The sequence below is a fragment of the Rana temporaria genome, chromosome 4 (assembly GCF_905171775.1).
Source record: "Rana temporaria chromosome 4, aRanTem1.1, whole genome shotgun sequence".
In the NCBI taxonomy this organism is placed as follows: domain Eukaryota; kingdom Metazoa; phylum Chordata; class Amphibia; order Anura; family Ranidae; genus Rana; species Rana temporaria.
This window is the reverse complement of record NC_053492.1, coordinates 415,517,699-415,531,308: the sequence shown is the minus strand read 5'-3', so window position 1 is coordinate 415,531,308 and position 13,610 is coordinate 415,517,699.

The following is a 13,610-nucleotide window of genomic DNA, read 5'->3' as shown; positions in this document are numbered from 1 at the left end:
GAAGTTGGAAAAAACTTCGTTTTTTCTACATGCCGAAAGACGTCGTTTTTTTTCATGCCGAAAAATGATCGTGTGTACGCGGCATTAGACCCAGACTCAAGAAACACAGCTCCCAGATAATGAGGATGAGGATGCTTTCTTGACATCAGAGATCCTAAAGATTCGGTATCTGTGGTCCTCAGCCCCATATGACATCCCAACTGTGCTACTGATATCCAGCATCCAGGCTCAGCTGCTATGATCCATCACCCTAAGAAGCTGCCACTGCCTGCCTTACAAGAGATTTCAGCTTGGCAACAGTTTCCAGTGGTACTTCACCATAACTCTGCTCCCTTTAGACTACCTATAATCTAGTGGTTCACTTCTGAGAGGAAAGCCTCATACACACGATAGGTTAACCAGAGGACAACGGTCTGAAGGACCATTGTCATAGGTTAACCGATGAAGCTGACTGATGGTCCGTCACGCCTACACACCATAGGTTAAATAACCGATCGTGTCAGAACGCGGTGACGTAAAACACAACGACGTGCTGAAAAAAACGAAGTTCAATGCTTCCAAGCATGCGTCGACTTGATTATGAGCATGCGTGGATTTTTAACCGATGGTCGTGCCTACTAACGATCGGTTTTGACCTATCGGTTAGGAATCCATCGGTTAATTTTAAAGCAAGTTGGCTTATTTTTAACCTATGGTTAAATAACCTATGGGGCGCACACACGATCGGTTTTGATCGATGAAAACGGTCCTTCAGACCATTGTCCTCTGGTTAACCTATCGTGTGTATGAGGCTTACGAGGCCAGTTTGCTATGGTGTTGGTGGGGGGTTGCCATTTCACCTGCAGAACTATTTCTGTTGCACACCTTGTGTGCTCCCTGGAAATTGTGGACTCTATTTAAATGGACTTTTGATAAGCGTTGCATACTTTTTAAATGTCCTTCCTAAATGCAGAATACAGAGAAGGTGTACATTGTCACAGGAAAGAAGAGTTCACTGGAGAACAATTGCGGTGGCAGTGTGCAAGGTGTACATTCATTTCTAATAGTAGAAGCCCACCTTAAGGTCAAGTATTCTCTCATAGCCGCCTCAGTCTTGTTACGGCATTGATGAGGACAACACAAAGCAAAGATAACCCATGTGTAGTAAAGTGACCCTGTACAAGGTGCCTAGCATACCCTAGAAGAATTCACCCTGGGTTAAGCCTCTCATGTGACCCTTGTTGGCACCCAAGGAGGGAAACATGGAGGATATGATGACTAACCAACCACCTACCCTTACACACTCCCTATCCCCCTAAGCTTCTAGGAGTAGTGGCAATGACATAATTTCCAATTTTGTAAGAGTGCATCGGCGCCACAAGCATCTGGAGCCTGACTGGCAGTTGCCACACCATCCACCTCTCCCTGACAGTCCAGCGCCAGTTCCCCTCTTTGACTGATCACAAGTTATGGGGTACTGTAGCCTAACTATAACCTTCAACTTTAAACTCAGTTGTTTTCAACAGCAGCACAAGTATTGGATGGACATTTGCACCCCCAAACCTGAGTTGTGTTGGTGCCTAGACATCTATGTTGTTGTGAGGTTTCTGCTGCCCTAGCTCTGTGGCCCTAAGCAATACTATTCTACATGTAAACCTGTTTGTGCTTCTCCAAGTAGGTAGTCTCATCTTACACTCCAGGCCTCGGTTTCAATTGCGGTTAGGGGTGGTGGTAAAAACACGTGATTGAGCTGTGTTTTTTCCACCCCCCCAACCACTCCCCTTTAAGCTGCAAAGCCATCACTGTGCCAAAGAAACTTTCCTCCTGTCATGTTCGGAAGGCAGTACCACCCAACGAACGCGACCCATTTAACTGAATTCAGCCAGTGTGGTGGTGCAGGTTTTTTAAGTTTAAAACTGGCAACATAATGCCTCCTCACCGCCTGCTACACACCCTCTGAAAAGCAATCCATTGCAGAATGCCATTCAGAGGGCACTGCTAGTGTAAACAGACCTAAAATACTCTACCTGAACCCCAGGCTTTTTTCATTTCTTTGGTAAATTCAGAGGCTGGTAGTCAGTTAAATGCCCATGTGAATGAGGCCTAATTTTGTAGTATGTGGGGCTACCTGACTGGCTATCATTTGAATGGATTGTTTAGGTGGGCTTTTCACTACAAAGACATTAGTACATTTTGCTGATCTGCAAAAGTGCTTGTAACGGAATGACCCGGGACAAACAGAGACTTTGGAAGGATGAGGGGTACTCCTGTGCCAGCGTCATTAATAACTCTTATGTCTAGGGTCACCTTATGTCCGATAGGGCCATAGGGTGACTGAGAAATTATATCCTAAATTACAGGATAGGGGACATTACTGATTGCAATATCTCAGATTCTGCAATATGAGCTAAGTGTTGGTTTATTCTATGACTCATCTCTCTGTGTAGACTGTTGACATGTTAAATGTGGCTGGCTCTTGAAAGGCCTTTCATTGTGTGATAACACTGTTTAAAGCCTATTGAAGCTCAGAGGTGTGAATATCTTTCTGTTGGAGACGGACCGTCTGTCTAAAGATGTGGATTGAGAAGAAATCATTGTGTGATGGTGTTTTGTTTGAATTCTGTTAATGAAGGAATGTGACTTCTCAGGTGCAGGTGAATGACTTATTGTCGGAGACGTAACGTCTGGGGGATAATTAACTCCTCTATGTAATTATCTAAAAGAATGTGATTGAAGCTCATCGTGTGATGTATGGGTGGGGTGTGGTTTTGTTCCTGTGATTACTGTAACCTGTTGTACTGTATATAAGACTGAAACTAGCCATTAACGTTGTCATACATTTGAAACCAGAAGCCAGAGCTGTGTGTCTCGGTTATTCTGGGAAATGGGATGGATCGGGTCCTGTTGGTTGGAGTGTCAGATAAGCTGTCGTGGGTGATGGAAGGTCATAAACGGTGGTGACCGTTACAGTGCTTTCTGGTATTTAGGGACCATTTACATAAGATATGGGTTGAACAGGTGCTTTGTCCCCTTCCCAGTGTCGCATACAGTAGATATTGGCATTGGTCACATCTGGTGCAGATAATAAGTGGTATCTCCAATTCTTCTGGTCTGTGATAGCCAAGTTGTGTTGGGTAACTTTTTATCTGACAGATGTAGACATGCAGAGTACTGGAAGCAGAGAAAGTGCTTGCTGGCTGATTCCAATTGAATATCATAAACCATGGGAGAGTTTTGGTCATAAAGGTTACTCTTTTTTGCATGGATCTATCTTATCTCTCTATCTTTTTATCTACTAACTTATCTATGGGAGGAGGTAATTAGTTGGCATTGATTTAACGGAACCAGGTAAGACAAAGTCTTCTGGCAATTTTCTAGGTACAAATTACAGTTACGTAACAAGGTATTAGAAATATGCAGAATTTACAGGCGGCAGTGTGTTTGAGGAATGCCCCACTAAGAAGGTCTGCCACACTAAGAAGGTCTGCTTGATTGACAAAGGGTCACCATAATAGGGTGCTGTGACAGTGCTGTAGGCTACAAACAAGCGCTAATTTAAAAACAGACTGGGCAACAGGGTCCTTCCCCCAAACTCACAGAAATCTCCAGGGGTAATACGCACTGTCCCTATTCTGTCCCTGCTTCCCATGAACCTTTCCCTGCACAAAGCCTACATTTTTCTAGCCAGCATGTCTCTATTCCTATCTCACACACCCTACTAGACCGAGCAGGGGCTCTATATAGCCACCCTGTGTCTAAAATGACAGCCCAAATCTCAGAAAAGTTCTGTGTCCAATCAGACACAGGCTCTCCTAAAATGGTGTCTGGGGACCATACTGGTGGGGTAGGGGGCAGACACAGCATACTGGTGCCATGTCTGCCCACCCCCTCCCCCCTTGATAGAACAAAAGGGAAAATATTTCCAGTTATGAAGCTAAAAACACGTGGGGCATCTAGTGGGGAAAATGTAAAATGACATGCCTTAAAGTAGAGGTTCACCCGGAAATGACAATTTTTAACATTAGATTGATGCTCATTTTGTCTAGGGGAATCTGCTAGTTTACTTAAAATCGAAGCTGTACTTACCGTTTTAGAGAGCGATCTTCTCCGCCGCTTCCGGGTATGGGCTGCGGGACTGGGCGTTCCTATTTGATTGACAGTCTTCCGACAGGCTTCCGACGGTCGCATCCATCGCGTCACGATTTTCCGAAAGTAGCCGAACGTCGGTGCGCAGGCGCCGTATAGAGCCGCACCGACGTTCGGCTTCTTTCGGCTACTCGTGACGCGATGTATGCAACCGTCAGAAGCCTGTCGGAAGACTGTCAATCAAATAGGAACGCCCCGTCCCGAAGACCATACCCGGAAGCGGCGGAGAAGATCGCTCTCTAAAACGGTAAGTACAGCTTTGATTTAAAAAAAACTAGCCGATTCCCCTAGACAAAATGAGCATCAATCTAAGGTTAATTTTTTTTTTAGGGTGAACTCCCGCTTTAAGTCAACCATAGCTGGATCGAATCTCGGCCAATTCAGCAGGGACCGGACGAGGTGTAATCCATCTACCGGCAGGCTGATTGTACCAAAATTGATCCATCGATCAACTTGGGTACAACCTGTCTGTCAGGTTTTTAGCATGGGATTATTGCTATAGCAGTAACCACTGTGTTCCCCCGCAGGGAGAACACAAGAGCTTTAAAGAAAGGATTCCCCCCATCAACACTGACTGCCTCATTTGGGGAATCAAGTGTTTTTCTTTTCTGCAGTAAGATCTATTTATTCTATCTATTTTTGTACATGAGATATAAGTCGAAGGAGAGGGGAGCAAAAATTGGTCTCCTACAGAGGCACTTTGTTGACTAGGCCCAGTGCCACTAATGAGCAGGTAACTTCTCTTTCAGGCTCTGTTTCCCTAGTGACTCCCAAAATTCTGTGATCTCCACTATGCATTCAAAAGTTGTTATTTGTATCTATACTTTCTCCAAGTGATGATGCACAGGTTTCTTGATAGACTGGTTAGGCACTAGGTATTGTAGGCCAGGGACACGAAAGGGAATTTAGGCCAGTTCTGGGTGGTCCAAAGGGTGCTACCCATGGTATTTTGGACACGCAGGGTGCTGAGAGCTTGCACAGTGGCGGCCGCTCACACAGGGTGCAGAGGCGCCACCCCCTAATCCATGCTTCTGGTTCCTAATCTACATTCAGGGGGCCAGACACATGGATTCCAATGTTTTTTTTCGCTTTTTTAAAAGCACATGATTAGAGCCAGAGGCTCCAATTAGCTTAAAAAAGGGTGGGCTTGAGGCGCAAAGCACTGTGTTTCGAGCCCACCCTCTTGTGTGACATTAGCAAATTAATACTCGCTAATGTCTTCCTGTTTTTCCTCCCGGCCAATCAAGAAGCAGGTCCTGAGACCCGGATGTCCTAAGACCCAATTGGCCGCGGGTCCTAAGACTTGATTGGCCATGGGTCCTAAATCCTGATTGGCCCGGAGGAGAAGCAACCCCCGGGACTTGGGAGAAGACACAGGGGGGAAGCTGTGAGCTGGATGGGGTAAGTGCAGGGGCTAGCGGGGGGCCTGGTGGGCGGACGGAGGCGTAAAGCGGCAGTCAATCGAGTGAGCGCTGGCAGAGGGGGATTATTGGTTGTCTGGCTGGCTGGGGAGGCCGTGAGCCCCCCACCCCCTCCCAAGAGAATTGAGCACCACTGATTTTGGACATACAGTATAAATGATAGACATCAGCCCGTTATACTATCAGCATTTAAAAAAACTGTATTTTTTTTTTTTATATACGATTATACAAAAGTGCTGGAGAGTGTTGCATTTACCCTGGTTCTATATTGAAACTGTTCTGTAGGAATACAGAGTGAGATGCCTGTCAGAAATGAAGAGGTTAAACATTTTATTGATCTTTTTCTCAGAGAAGAATTACTACAAAATGGAGTAATAGCACTTTTGGCTGTAAAATGTACCTTTGGCCCCGTTGAGCAATGTACAACTCTGGCAGATGAATTGCAGCAATTACAAGCGGCATGGAGAGCAAAGCAGCATTTCAGTGCCTGTGTAGTCCATAGTATGACTTTATGATGCATGAACATGCTCAGCGTAGAAAAATGCCTTACAGGTTTTTGAATGAATTCTCCTATTGGGCTGTTGTTGGTCTTACTAATATTATTAATAATAATAATAATAATAATAATAATAATAAAATGTATTTAATTTAACATGTAGCGCTCACCCCCGCAGGAGCCGCTGGTTAGAATAGGGATGGCGTGTTACCTCTGTGAGCGTCTAGGTGTAATGATGAGATGATGAGAGCAATGACGGAATGTCCAAGCAGCAGGTGTCTTTTTCCGTAGCTTTATTTCACCCAACACGGCAAAACAGTAAACTTAAGGTAGATAGGAAAAGATGGGAGAGTGGCAGATTCAGGCTTGAACAAGAAAGAAGCAGTCCTGCTTCAAATAACACTCTACTTTCGTCGCCCCTCACCCGAGGGGGTATAATGCACCTGGACAGGCCTCTCACACCGACCTGGCAGCCAGGGTATCACTCGGAGTACTGGGAAGAACAACAAGTCTCTGCCACAGACCTGGTGCAAATGAATATCAGGGAAGAACCTCTGCCACAGGCCCTTCCCTTGTACGTAGGATCATGAAGTGAATCTTCTCCAGTGAATTTAGGGCCAGATCCACAAAGAGCCGGCGTAACGTAAAAATTCCCATTTAAGTTACACTGCCTTAAAAATTCTACCTAAGTGCCCGATCCACAAAGCACTTACCTAGAAATTTTCGGCTGTGTAACTTAAATTCCGCCGGCGCAAGGCGTTCCTCTTCAAATGGGGGCTCCCGCGCCGGCCGTATTGCGCATGCTCGTGACGTCATTTTCCCGACGTGCATAGCGCAAAATTACGTTACGCCGAGCTTTGTGGATCGCGCCGGGTCAATAAAGTTGCGTCGAAAAAAAAAAAAGATACGGCAAAAAAAAAAAATTTTAAAACAAAAAAAAAAACGCGTCGCTGGACAGAAGGGTCTGCTTTTACAAGGTGTAAACAGTTTACACTTTGTAAAAGCAGCCCTAATTTTACGATTGCAAACTAAAACTTACGGAGAAAAAACGAAGCGTAAGATTTTACAAGAATGAAGAACACCTTATTCACACTTGTGTGACTTTTTAACCAACTTTGGATATCAAAGTCGTATCACAAGTCGTACCCCATGTTTTCCAATGATAACCATTCATATATGTGCCACTAAAAGTTGCAGCCCAGGGTCAAGACAAATTTCCCTTGGCATTGCGGAGTAGACAGAGGCCCAGATTCAAAGAGCAATTGCGCCTGCGTAACCATAGTTACGCAGCGCAATTGCTTACTTGCCCCGGCGTAACGACTTCTCCTGATTCAGAGAGCTCGTTACGCCGACTGCAGCCTAAGATATGCGTGGCATAAGGCTCTTATGCCCTCATATCTTAGGCTGCATTCTTACGCAGGCCGCTAGGTGGCATTCCCATTGTGGTCAGCGTATAGTATGCAAATTGCATACTAACGCCGATTCACAACGTTACGCGAGCCCTGCATACGCAGTTTACGTCGTTTGCGTACGGCGGGTTTCGCGTAAGGCTGCACATGCTAAAAGCAGGGGCAGCCAATGCTAAGGATTCCCTGTCGTTCCCGCGTCGCAAGGTTTACATTTTACGTCGTTTGCGTAAGTGAATCGTGAATGGCGCTGGACGCCATTCACGTTCACTTTGAAGCAAATGACGTCCTTGCGACGTCATTTGCCGCAATGCACGTCGGGAAAGTTTCCCGACGGAGCATGCGCCCTACGCTCGGCGCGGGAACGCGCCTAATTTAAATGATTCCCGCCCCCTACGGGATCATTTAAATTGCGCGCGCTTACAACGGGCATTTTGCTGGAGCGCCCACGCAATTTACAGAGCTACTGCTCCGTGAATCGAGGGTAGCGCAGAAAATTTGCGCAAATGTTACTGAATCTACCCCAGAGTTCTCTATTCTTTGGATGACAGGTGGCCATTGCTGGAAAGTTCCCGAACAAGTTGATCCTGGATTTCTCTAGTAGTGTGTTTTCTGTTACTTCCCTAATTCCAAATAAAAGAACAACGGATCAATAGATAAAACATCTGAACACCAATAGTCGGTATTCTTCTAAATATAGATCTCTACATCTGTCATCCCCATTACAAGAATAAAGTCAGAGTTTAGATTTGGAACTGGAAATACTTGTTCTCTGTCATGTGATAAGGGCAGGTTTACACATCATCCATAAACGTGTTGGTCATATGCACCTGTCTTCCCTTCCATACAGCATGTTACGTCAGATAAGACAATCAATATATGGGACTCTTCAGAGATAATAATGTATGGACTGATGTTCAATGGACACAGAAAAGGAAAGGAGACACTTATCTCGAACCTACTGTCACCTCTCCTCGTGATGTTCCGTTTATTATAGTCTAATCTGTCAATCATTTTTCTTACAGCACAAGATGCAACCTCAAAAAGGATTTAACAAAATAATAAATGTATGTTCATATATGTAATAATAAAAAAAAAAAAAAAAGAAGAAACAAAAGCAAACTGTTCATAGGTAATGGATCCAGCAGCTAGCTGGGCTGTATGGTCTGATGGTAATGATAATAATGGTAATGATGGTCTAATGGTAATGATGGCTTTAGCTGTAAGTTAACATTTAGCGAAGTATGCTTTCTAAAAGGATGCGGTGATGATTTTGTCTACTGTTTTGTGTTAAAAAGCCACTGAATGTAAAATGGTAACAGACATACACTATATTGTCAAAAGTATTGGGACGCCTGCCTTTACACGCACATGAACTTTAATGGCATCCCAGTGTTAGTCTGTCGGGTTCAATATTGCGTTGGCCCACCCTTTGCAGCTATAACAGCAGTGTTAACCACTTGCCGACCGCCCACCGCCGTTATACGTCGACAAGTTGGCTCGGCTGGGCGAGAGCACGTAGTATGACGTCCTCTCTCCCAGCCGCCACTAGGGGCGCCCGCGCGCGCCCCCCGCTCGCCCCCGACTCCCGTGCGTGTGCCCGGCGGGCGCGATCGCCGCCGGGCACACGCGATCGCTCGGTACAGAGCGGGGACCGGGAGCTGTGTGTGTAAACACACAGCTCCCGGTCCTGTCAGCAGGGGAAATGCTGATCTTCTGTTCATACAATGTATGAACCGAGGATCAGTGTTTCCCCTAGTGAGGCCACCCCCCCCCCCCCACAGTAAGAACACACCCAGGCATACTTAACCCCTTCCCCGCCCCCTAGTGTTAACCCCTTCACTGCCAGTGGCATTTTTATAGTAGTCCAATGCATTTTTATAGCACTGATCGCTATAAAAATGACAATGGTCCCAAAAATGTGTCAAAAGTGTCCGAAGTGTCCGCCATAATGTCGCAGTACCGAAAAATAAAATTGCTCATCGCCGCCATTACTAGTAAAAAAAATATAATAAAAATGACATAAAAATATCCCCTATTTTGTAAACGCTATAACTTTTGCGCAAACCAATCAATAAACGCTTATTGCGATTTTTTTTTACGAAAAATATGTAGAAGAAAATGTATCGGCCTAAACTGAGGAAAAAAAATTTTTTTTATATATTTTTGGGGGATATTTATTATAGCAAAATGTAAAAAATATTCATTTTTTTCAAAATTGTCGCTCTATTTTTGTTTATAGCGCAAAAACTAAAAACCGCAGAGGTGATCAAATACCACCAAAAGAAAGCTCTATTTGTGGGAAAAAAAGGACGCCAATTTTGTTTGGGAGCCACGTCGCACGACCGCGCAATTGTCTGTTAAAGCGACGCAGTCCCGAATCGCAAAAAGTACTCTGGTCTTTGGGCAGCAATATGGTCCGGGGGGTAAGTGGTTAAAGGGTCACTAAAGGAAAATTTATTTTTAGCTAAATAGCTTCCTTTACCTTACTGCAGTCCTGGTTTCATGTCCTCATTGTTCGTGTTTGCTCTGATGTTGCTGTAATTCTTCTCTGTTCTGGACACTTCCTGGTTGCCTGTTTCCTGAGGACCACAGTACTGGGAGATTCTAGTTTCATTTTCCAAACCATCACTGCTCTATGGCTCTGTACATGCACACAGGCAGGATAACATGCAAAAACAAAACTACAGGTACATTATATGATTGATTTGTATCTATTTTTAATCAATTTTAAAAGGAATCAGTTAACTATTATGTCTCTATACCCTGTAAACAGTCATTTCAGCAAAAAAAATGTTTTCCTTTACAACTCCTTTAATTTTGGCAGCAAATTTCGATTTAGTTTTAGTCTTAGGACTAAAATGGCATTTTAGTTTTAGTCCCATTTTAGTCTTCTGCAATAGTTTTAGTTGTATTTAGTCGACTAAATCTCCAGGACATTTTAGTCAATTAAAATGTCCTACATTTTTGACGTGTGTCTATGGGAATGTTTAACCATTCTTCCAGAAGCGCATTTGTGAGGTCAGGCACTGATTTTGGGCGAGAAGGCCTGGTTCACAGTCAGTTCCATGCCAAGCTTTAAAGCATATCTCAACTCAAAAGCTAAAACTGTGGGGGCCAGATTCAGGTAGAAGTGCGGCGGCGTAACGTATCGTAGATACGTTACACCGCCGCAAGTTTTCATCGCAAGTGCCTGATTCACAAAGCACTTGCGATGAAAACTACGCCGGCGGCCTCCGGCGTAAGCCCGCGTAATTTAAATGGGCGTGTGCCATTTAAATTAGGCGCGCTCCCGCGCCGGACCTACTGCGCATGCTCCGTTTCGAAATTCCCGCCGTGCTTTGCGCGCAGTGATGTCATTTTTTCGAACGGCGACGCGCGTACCGTAATTCCGTATTCCCGGACGGCTTACGCAAACGACGTGAATTTTTTAATTTCGACGTGGAAACGACGGCCATACTTTATACAGCAATACGATTGCTGTGTAAAGTTAAGGCACCAAAAACGACGACTAACTTTGCGACGGGAAACTAGACTAGCGGCGACGTAGCGAACGCGAAAATCCGTCGTGGATCGACGTAACTCCTATTTTGCATACCCGACGCTGGTTTACGACGCAAACTCCCCCCAGCGGCGGCCGCGGTACTGCATCCTAAGATCCGACAGTGTAAAACAATTACACCTGTCGGATCTTAGGGATGATTCTATGAATCAGTCGCATAGATACTCTGAGAGATACGACGGAGTATCTGAGATACTCCGTCGTATCTCCGCTGTGAATCTGGCCCTATATTTTTTTTAAATATATATATATAGCAGCTTACCAGTCCTTAAAGAATCTATATATAAATGTTTTCACACAAGATTCACCCAACCTTTTTCCAACAGAATTTCATTAGAATTTTTTTTAATCTTGGGTGTAATTTGTGGGACTTTTTAATTTCTTTTATTTTCATCTGGTAATCCTGAATGCTACTACCCTTTCCGTTCATCTAAGCCTCAAAACTTTAAGGGGCACATTACAGATACTTTAGTTGTAGGAGGGTCAGTAACCCATACATTGTTGCTCACTACTTCATAGTTCAAGGGAAACTTTCTCCATGAGAGGCCTCGCTAACCAAAGTAGGTCCAGATCACTGTCTTGGGGCCACTGCAGCACTTGAGGCCTGCGAAATTCAAAGTCTTAGGGCCAGATGGAAATTTTCTGATAGAAAACGCCAGTGCTCCATACGGTCTGCAGGTCTTCCTCATGATGGAAGACCTGCAGACCGCTCTGCGAGTGACCAGTGGCCTCCGCTCTGCAGCGGACGCACGCCTCCGGCAGCACGCGTGCCCTCTGGTGGCTCTTTAACCACTTCCCGACCGCCGCATGTACATATACGTCGTCAGAATGGCATGTACAGGCACATTGGCGTACCTGTACGTCCCTGCCTAGACGTGGTTTGGGGGTCCGATCGGGACCCCCCCCCGCTACACGCGGCGGTCGGGTTCCCTCGGGGAGCGATCCGGGACGACGGCGCGGCTATTTGTTTATAGCCGCTCCGTCGCGATCGCTCCCTGGAGCTGAAGAACGGGGAGAGCCGTATGTAAACACGGCTTCCCCGTGCTTCACTGTGGCGCTGCATCGATCGAGTGATCCCCTTTATAGGGGAGACTCGATCGATGACGTCATTCCTACAGCCACACCCCCCTACAGTTGTAAACACACACTAAGTGTACACTAAATCCTACAGCGCCACCTGTGGTTAACTCCCAAACTGCAACTGTCATTTTCACAATAAAGAATGCAATTTAAATGCATTTTTTGCTGTGAAAATGACAATGGTCCCAAAAATGTGTCAAAATTGTCCGAAGTGTCCGCCATAATGTCGCAGTCACGAAAAAAATCGCTGATCGCTGCCATTAGTAGTAAAAAAAAAATAATTAATAAAAATGCAATAAAACTATCGCCTATTATGTAAACGCTATAAATTTTGCGCAAACCAATCGATAAACGCTTATTGCGATTTTTTTTACCAAAAATAGGTACAAGAATACGTATCGGTCTAAACTGAGGAAAAAAAAAATTTTTATATATGTTTTTGGGGGATATTTATTATAGCAAAAAGTAAAAAAGTAAAAGATATTGCATGAATCGGCGTATCCCCTCATTTACATAATCTATGCCGGCCGCAATGGAAGCTCCATCTAGCGGCCAACAGAAACATTGCAAGCTAAGATAGAACGGCGCAAGCCGACCTATCTTAGCTTTCTTTAAGTGTATCTCTGTTTGAGAATACACTTAAACAAACGCCGGCGTAGATTCAGAGTTAGGTCGGCTTATCTGTAGATAAGCCGGCCTAACTCTTTGTGAATCTACCTAATACAGTTCTTGTGAATTCCTCCATTGAGTTCTCCTACGGTACACAGAAAAGCACAGTGCAAAATAATTTTCCTCCATTTAAATGTTACTTTAATTTCCCATGGAGCCATAACTAGTCACATGGTGAAAAGGCCATTTCTCATAATCCCAGCCCCGGGGATAATTTTTTTTAAAAAAAGTGGTACTGAAGGTCTTAAAAAAAGGAAGTATTGGAAATCTTCAAACAAATTGTGCTGCAGTTCTCTAAAGCAGAGGAAGTATGTAGTTTCATATATACAGTATGCACTGTATATTTCACTGGCAAAGTGGCAATCTATAACATGCAAAAAAGTCAATGTATTATATTTAACATATATTATTTGCTATAATCATAAACTTTATACAATTATAAAATATAAAAGGAAACTGTACTGAGAGAAAATTGGAGGCTGTCATTGCTTACCTCTCTGAAAATCCTAGTTGCCTGGCAGTCATGCTAATCAAATCAATGCAATGCATCCTAAATTACCGACCCTACGATATAAATAACAATTTCTTACTTTACTGTGACTTTGCTGACTGCATGCATGTTTAGGGTCGATGACTAAGCAACTAGCATTTTTAGAGCAGCCTTTACAATTCTCTAGGCACAGGTATCCTTTAATTTATTATCCTTACATAATAAGGATTTTAAATATTAAAGCGGAGTTCCGGCCACAATTTCAATTTTTAAATATAAATACCCCTGTAATACACAAGCTTAATGTATTCTAGTAAAGTTAGTCTGTAAACTAAGGTCTGTTTTGTTAGGTTGTTACAGC